Source organism: Mixophyes fleayi, chromosome 6, assembly GCF_038048845.1.
Source record: "Mixophyes fleayi isolate aMixFle1 chromosome 6, aMixFle1.hap1, whole genome shotgun sequence".
NCBI lineage: Eukaryota > Metazoa > Chordata > Amphibia > Anura > Limnodynastidae > Mixophyes > Mixophyes fleayi.
Window position 1 is genome coordinate 139,859,961 of NC_134407.1, and position 7,727 is coordinate 139,867,687.

Sequence of the window (7,727 nt, forward strand, 5' to 3'; positions counted from 1 at the left end):
AAAATGAATCACTGTGTATAAAGTGTTAATATATTAATGTACAACTGTGTGTAGCATACATATTACTCTGTGCTATGCACATTTAAGCACAGGAACATTTTCAAATTAGTGTCCCTTTAACTGTTACTCTGCCATGTAAGACGCATAATTCATCTCCTTTATTATATATCAAAATATTTGATGTTTAGTTCCACTTTAAAAATGTGAAAACAAATATTTTTTATTTTTTTTTAAAGTAATTTTTATTAGGGTTTTTTCAAAACAAAACAATGAGTTTGAAACATACCAAAAGAATGTATAAACATACTGCATACATATGAAATTCAATAACGTTTACACAGAATAGTAAGAAAGACTTAGATTAGTTATCTAAAATCCGGTATGTTGTACATGGGAAAACAAATATTTTATAGCCTTGTCTGTTAAAAAGTATTTGCTCGGTATACTAATATTCAGGGTAACTAGACAACTCAGATTTAGAGTAAATTAGTGGAGCCATGTTAATTAAATATGGCAGAATCTTGAAAAAGTCCATTTATATTGTTTTTCCCTTTTAAAATGCTGATAATGTTAATAAAGTAAAACATTTTTTGTTATAATAAGCGAAGGAATACCTCGCCTGTATCTCAAAAAATAAAATGGCGTATAAAATGAAAACACAGGTACTCTTGGCAAAATCCACAAATTTCAGAAAACATTCAGCTGTAAAGTGGTTATCATGCACAGGTGAATTACACAAGTTTAATTTTCCTATTACTTACCCTACATATTCTCCCACAGGAAATTCCTGGGCCACCAAACGTAAAATACATGTTGACTTATGTAGAAGTCCTCCTACCTTCAAACAACGTGGAATGTTTTACATTTTACTTGCTGTGCAGCCAATTGTGAGCGTTTTTATTCTCATTATAATGTATATTCTGTAAATGGTACAAGCTGCAATGTCCTTCAATACAATTACTGACAGGAAGTCTGGTGTGTGAAGGAGAAATCTAATCTTTACTTCTGTCTCCTGAAACGCATACATACCAGTGTATTTGAAGCTCATTTATATAAGACAGCTTGTATTTAAATTTGCTATTGGTGGCTCTTGAGAATAGAATTAAAATTTCAAATGTAAACTATTGCTTCTGTTGCCAACCATTCCAAGCCCTGAAAGACTGTATATTGTAGTAGGGTTTTTCTGTATATGTAAAAACCTGTTCCTCACATTGTTATAGCCTTTTGTCTGATATTACTAATTCTGATACGTTCGTCAAACCTTTATTTGTGACTGTTAGTACATATTTAATATGAAGCAACTTGCACCTTCTTCTTTAGTTGTTTTAGGCCCCTGTCAAATAGGTGTGAAGAACTGCAGATATTTAGCGATTTAAATGTAAGTGACAAAGTTTTTGTCGCTTCCGAAATTAAGCTGACAAGAATGCATGATTCTGCAATAGTCCAAAAAGTGTGCTGGAACATGTTCCTGATATTTGGTGTTCTGTCAGTCTGATTCCAGCAACTTACATTTTAGTGGCCACTGGTTGAAAGGAGTGATATTAAAAAGGACCGATCATCTGCATCCAGTGTAAATGGGCATTTTATAGACTGAACCAATAGTCATGCTAATGCTGCCAAGTCATTGACTTAATATGTAATTATTGACTACAGCAATAGACTGACTTTTACTTTTAACTGCAAAATAGCTGTCTACATGTTCTCTTGATGAACATTTTTTTTTTTTCTTTTTAAGCTGGGTACTGAGATCTGGAAGAGAAGTAATTCCTAATAGAATGTATTGCTTATCTGGCAGTCAGGTACCCCAAAACCAGATAATGGGATCTTGACCCACAGACTCCATACCTGTTACAAAGCAACTATTTAAAATGCACCTGCCAGGTACAAATAACTAGGGGGAAATTGTGTCCATGAAGAGTTTTGCCTGGGTGCAGGATTCCTGAAACCAATTACAACACTGACACACTGATTGTTTGATATCCATGAGGTCTGAGTTATTTATTTGTCATTGGTTTTTAGTGAATTGAGAGGCTGTGTTCCCATGCATATTAGGTCAGCCCAGAAAATGGCTACTTATGTTACAGGTCCACCTTTAAGGTCAACCATAACTGTTTATTTACATTAGCTTCTTTTTCTCTAACAGTGTTAGGACTTTTATGATTCAGCCTCACAAAGTATGAGTTATCAGTACATTACTGGCTGGAGATGTCAAAAGTGGGCAGGAGTATGCATAGTGTATACATATTGGACAGCAATCCCCTGGTGTGAGACCCTCCTCCCTGAGACTACTGGAGTCTTATTATTTTTAGTGGGGTCAGGTTTGTATCTCCTACCCATATTAAGAGGCCCTATCATGCATTGTTTATAGAGTGTTATCAAATAATTAAACCACTTTATTTTATTTTAAATACAAGATGCTCTCTTCTGGCAGGTTTCCATCCATTTCACAGGAGTCATACCATAACATGTAGAGTGAGCTGGCCCAAGAGTGACCATAGTGCAGAAAGGGAGTCAGACTTTCTCTATAGTGCACAGCGGTCCTGCTATGAGCCTGAGAGACAGCATAATGCACTGAATACAATTTTATCTCACAGGTGAATAGTGTTACTGGAATATCTCGTTTTCTTGCTAATTCCATAATGCATAAAACATTGTTTAATAAAGCTATAAAATAGGTTCTGGTGATAGTAATAGTCCACAATTGTAATTTTTTTTTTAATAGACTTATGGGGTCTATCTTCAATATTTGGTTAGATATTTTTGAGGCTGTAGTGTCATCTGACATATATAAAGAAGGAGCAAAGTACTTGTTGGATACATCCCGCTAAAGAATGTATTTTACCAAAGATTTAAGATAGGTTCTATTTAGAAAAAAAATGTGTATGGGCAGCTTACATTTTTATTTTCTTGATAGTTTAATACACTCCATAATGGAGTGTATCTTACTCTACTGGTTTCTGAAGTCTCCTCTTTGGGTGTATTGCATGCCTTCCCCCCGCCCCCCCCCCCCCCGCCCCCCCTCCCCAATCCCCAATCCCTTTTTTTTTTTTTTTTTTTAATTGAAGCCAGAGATGTGTGACCTCAGGCTTCCCCCCACAGTAAGACTTGGGTGGGCCTGAATTTTCAGGGGTTAGCCAAAGACTTTCCCGGGGACTGGAATATTCAGCCTTGCTGTAATGAGGGGCCTCTAACAACATGGGGACGATGGTGGCCCACATGGGTCCTAACTTCCTTCCGCTCCTAGAAACTTATAAAAAGTGCCATAAAAGACCCTAGCCTTTCGGACAGAAATTTAAAAATTGTCCTTGAAACTAGCCAAATGACATGAGCAAAGGACAAGTGGTGCTGCTTAAAATAAAGAAAAAAAATGCTTCAATGCAATGTGCCTTACTCAGTGCAAAAGTTGGCTCAATCCCACTGCATTTTCAGGCAGCCCTGATCCAGGCGCACATACCACCGCAGGCTTAAAGCAGCCAGCCTTTTGGCAGACGATGAGGTAACATTCCGTCACCTTTAAGCCCCACTGCATATATGGGCATCTACCCCTGATCTTAGCCAAAAAGATGAGAAGCGATTGAACTGCCTGATAGCAATGGATTTGTAACCAGCATTCTGCAAAAATCTGCAATTTGGTTGTTTATTTCTTAAAACATTTGACTGTTTAATCCTACACTAAGCAGCTGTGGATGGCACAAATGTAAATGTGGAGTTTGGGACATCACTTATCCCTGTTTTATCTCCCCCCCCCCCCCCCCTGCTTAGGTCAGGGTTTCTTAATCCTATCATGTTCCACTAAAAAGCTCATGATTTGAAGATGCACTTAAACTGTGTCTGTTTCATACATACAGTGGAGGCATTTTGTGGGCAAAGAGACCATTCATGCAAGTGCAACTTTTCAATTCACTAGAAACCATTAACATCAGCAAGGCACAAAGCCTCCATTTGTTCCCACAGAAGGAAATCCTCAAAACATGATTGGGAACATTTATGAAAACTTTTCCACAGGTAACTCTGTAGAAAAGGTGTCAATGCCCATTACAACCTGTTATTTTTCTAATTCAGTTGGATTGGTTTCTATGGGTAAACCTGTTGTTCTACACCATTTTATGCAGAGCAGTTTTCAGAAATATTCCTCAACATGTTTTATGCATCTGATAAACTTGATCAGAGAGGTTCCAAACATTCCTCTGTAGTCCTGCAAATCATCCACTTTTCTTGAAAAACAGATTTGCATATGGTGCCACACCAAATGGGTGTAGGACCACCACAAAATACAGGAGATAAAACAGATTTCCATCCACAGAAAGAGGGACATTTATAAAAACTGATGCTTTTATTTTCAAGACTGCAGTAGAACATTGGCAATTAAAATCTGATTGCTACGGGTTACAGTACCATTTCCTGTTCAGGAGTGTTCCTACATTCCATATATATATATATATATATATATATATATATATATAAAATCAAATATGAGACTACATTAAATTTTTCCTTTTATTTATGCACAGTGGGGACAGCTGCACCAATATTAAGGAGCTTAGGGCTAAATGCAGGCTAAAGAACCTTAAATGCACATTGATCCAATATGAAAATATATTTTTACATGTACCAAATGTCTGTAAAAGCTCCCATACCATGACAGAAATTTAGTTTGTAATTTGGGCTTACGGTACCTCCACCTGCCTCTCATAGCCCTACAGGCTAAGTAGGACACATATAGAAAAAATGCTTCCTCCATGATGAATGCCTTATTTTTCACTTACCTATTCAGTAAACTTTTATTATTTATTTGTGAATGTTACTAATATAGTTCTTTTATAGGAATTAGATTGTATTTTAGATTACTCATTCATTTCAAAAATAAATCACATTGTAGTCAATCACATTTGATATTCAGGCCAACATTCATTAATTAAGGTGGCTCTCTGGGCATATTATGTAAGACTGCAATACAATTGCACTTACATGGACAACTGTATTTTTTTTTTTTAAAAAAAAAATAAATTGGTTTAACTGTAAAATAGATATATTAAATCCTTGTATGCTTTAAGAAGACTACAGATATATACAGTTGTCATTTCTGATTGCAAAGAAATAGCATTTACCTCAAGTCAGGAAAACATTTTACATTATATATTTGTGGACATAAGGAAATGCTCTTTCATATAAAGCCAAAAACCTATAGCTATAGTTTTTATTAGAATATAAAATATATATTATATATTTGTGCCAGTAGCATTGTCCTCCCACTGTGGACCAATCACTGACATTGTAGCACTTTGATATAGTTTGGTTTATTAGTAGAATTCATGCAATGTTTTGTAATACAGAAAGGGGAATGATAACAAATGTTCTATATTTTTTGGTTTTAAGAGTGAAGTTTGCTAAATAAACATTTACTAGATGATATGTTGGCCATTACTTGTCTCATTTACTCACAACTAGTGTATCTTGGATGATGCCATGTTTCAAGTTTGAGCCACACACTGTCACCAAATTGTATCAGTAATTAAACTGCATGGTTAGCATCAATGATAGAATTTATTGAAGCAGTTTACGTACAACACAGATATAAGCTTTGAAGTCCACCATTAAGGAGGTATCTGTACATGATTAGATATCCCCAGCGGCAGAATTTTTAGTCTGCACTGACACTTGCTGCAGTACAACAAAGAGAAAAACTGGTGTGACTAGGTTTATTGCATATTTATTTCCGTTCACACGAGATCATAACTGTATGGTCCCTTCACAAGTTGCATCCTATTGACTTTCAGTTGGTCCATGCTTTTACGATCAGTCACTGTTCTCTGTGTAAAGGACAGCGGCCAGAACACGTGGTTCCTAGCCATTAGATTGCCTTATATATTCAAAATGATGCATGGGAAGCAATTTCCCATGGAAATCTTTATGTGGCTATCATCACCAGGGTTTCCAAATAGGAGAGCGGCCCTCTGTACCTATTGTTAGAGCATGTGCTAACAAAATCATGGCAAGTCAATTCTTTTCCCCCTATTTTTGCAGCTAATTTCACATACACAACAAAGCATATATTTGTGATATAATAAAAGCTGTTATAGACCATCTTATATGTACTTTATAAAATAGAAGTTTTAATTAATCCAAGTATCCAACTATTATTATTGATGATTTGTAAGGCACCAGCGTGCTCTGAAGCATTGGACACTGGGGGAAACGGGACACACATAAAACAGACATATGATGCAGACATGAAAACAAAGGGTAGGGAGGGCCCTGTTCATGATCGCACTTACATTCTAAGTGGAAGAAGGCACAGCTGAAACCAGAGAAAGGTGTGTGGGTCAGAGTGGAGATGGTTGTGAAGGTAGATTAGTGTGAGTAGTATAGTTATTAGTGTAAGCTCTAATAGAGATGCATTTTCAAATAAGGTTTAAAGCAGGCCTGTCCAACCTGCGGCCCTCCAGATGTTTGTGAAACTACAAGTCCCAGCATGCCCTTCCAGCTATCAACAGGTTGTCTACTGGCAAAGCATGCTGGGGCTTGTAGTTTCACAACACCTGGAGGGCCGCAGGTTGGACAGGCCTGGTTTAAAGACTTGAAGTTTGTGGATGGGAATTCCACAAGTCAGTAGCAGCAAGGGAGAAGTCTTGTAGGGGGGAGTGAGAGGTTGCTACCAGAGGCAAGGTGCAGGTCAGAGGTAGATCTCAGATGGCATGAGGGAGATTGAGAAGTATGAAGGGGTGGTGTTGATAACTTTGTTGGTAAGGGTGAGTAACTAGAATTGGATTCTAGAGGACATGGAGAGCCAGTGTAGGGATTTGGAGAGTGGGTGCATCAGATGTGGAGCAGCAAGAGAGAAAGATCAGTTTTGCTGCTACATTTAAGTGGGGATAGATGGGTGAGGAAACTACCAAATAAGAGGTTAGAGTAGTCTAGGTGGGAAATGAGAGAATGGATAAGTTTTGGTTGCATCTTGTGTAAAAGGGCATATTCCAACTATATTTCTAATGTGAAGGTGACAAGACTGCATGTGAGGAATAAATCGGAGGGTGGAATCAAGGCAGTAGGCTTGGGAGACCGAAGAAATTATGGTGTTCTAGATTGTGAGATTTCAGGGAGTTTTGTTTTTGCACATGTTGATCTTTAAGTAGGAATGGGGCATTCATGTGGAGATAGTACAGAAGGTGAGATATTAGGGAGGAGAGTTAGATTAGGTGTTGGCAGCATAGACGTGGTACTGAAAGCTGAATGATCAAGTTAGTACCCCAAGAGAAGGCAGTGTACAGTGAGAAAAACAGGGTCAAGAACAGCCCTGTGGTACACAAACAGATAGTGGTAGTTGAGGGGAGGATGTGCCAGAGGTAGAGAAACTAAAGGAGTCATTATTTTCATTCTAAGATAATCTAGTGGTACATGGATCCAAATAACTGTTTGTGTAATGGGCAGCTTTCATAAGAAGTCAGCTCCTCATGAAGCCAAGATATTTCTTTAGCATTGCACTGTTTTTATTGTCCTACACATGAAGCATTCCACAGCCAATCATGTGTACTCGTCAGCCAAATACATCTTGCTGCTTCATAGACTGTTGCCTCCCCCGTCAGCTTTCCTTGCACTTATCCAAAGCTAGTGACATATTTGCAACTAGTACATTCTTAATTTAGACTAAGCAAATAAAATAAAAAAATGTTGTCCTTAAAGGTCTAAAACCAAGGATATCACAGAGAAGTGTAAAATAATGCACAACA